Source organism: Lycium ferocissimum, chromosome 6, assembly GCF_029784015.1.
Source record: "Lycium ferocissimum isolate CSIRO_LF1 chromosome 6, AGI_CSIRO_Lferr_CH_V1, whole genome shotgun sequence".
NCBI lineage: Eukaryota > Viridiplantae > Streptophyta > Magnoliopsida > Solanales > Solanaceae > Lycium > Lycium ferocissimum.
This window is the reverse complement of record NC_081347.1, coordinates 30495061-30496421: the sequence shown is the minus strand read 5'-3', so window position 1 is coordinate 30496421 and position 1361 is coordinate 30495061.

The window sequence follows — 1361 nt, the reverse complement described above, 5'->3', positions numbered from 1 at the left end:
TTTAGTATATAATTAAAGTTGAATGATTTTACTATATAATTCTTCATAGTTGAGTGAGTTTTTGAGATATTTACTCATATACTACCTCAACCTTTTTATAATCATGTTGCATTACATCTTATAACTCATATTGTAATCACTATGCCTCGAATAAGCAAAAGGTCCTTCTTAAGGTAGCAAAATTAACAACTTGACAACTCACATAGTTATAAACAATATAACTTAACAGAATAGTATAGATTTATCAATTACCAATACTACGAGCACTAGCATAAAATGAGAGAACGACTTTTAGACAGAAACATGCATAGTTGTAGACTTGGAGTGTTGAGAGTCTCAAACATAATTTGGGTCATCTTTTCGCGATTAGCGGTTAAGAGGTGCTTCAGTTAGAAGGATTGCGTGCTCCGCAGGTTGAAATAGGGAGCTTTTATTCCGCGATGGAGTTACTATTTGCCTTAAGTTAATGTTCTGTTCTCAAAGTTTAGTGTTAGTTTGAAACGAAATTTCAAAAAAAAAATCAGTGTTTGTTTGAAACAAACCATTTAGAAATTGTTTTATTTCCTAACAGATCTAATATTACTTTCAACGTAAATTTATTTTGTGTTATTCTAACGTGTTAATTGGGATTACTAGGCCACACAATCGATAATACCTAAGACCTGTACTAATTATCATTATTTCAATATACTAACTAAAATAAAAATTGTGCCTATGTTATATTTTTAAAATTATTGTCTATTCAAACAAGAACATTAATCGAAATCGAGAGTACATAATCTATGTATTATTACAATTATACTTTTTTTAAAATTTGTCCACCTAATCATCTCACATTTTATTCATATGACAACAATTAGCAAAAAATGTGTACCTATTCATGACTGGCGAAGCTTACACGACCTATAAAGTTGTTGTTCATGATTTTCTTTGAGCTTAATTGCACCACAGGGAATGATCTTATTGTTTGCTTAGGAAACTGTAAAAATTTTAATTGTAAATTGACTTTGATATTATTTTATTAAAATTATAAACTACACAATTTTGTATCGACGTGCAACGCACGTGTCGATAAACTAGTATATTATTAAAAGTGGAACACCTAAAGTGTAAAGTTAGATTACCATAATGCCCATAAAATATTGGATGACTTTTTTATCCTTCAAGCTAGCCTTGTTTCAAACACATTTAGGTGCAAATATGTAAATGTACATTCCACAAAGAATTGAAAAATCTCATTAAATACACACAAAAAAGAAAACGTATAATAAATATAAAAACCTGTTCATATGGCTAGCTTTTAATTGTTACTCCTGTTATAAATCAGTAATGAATCAAACTTCATCCTTTGTCATATGATG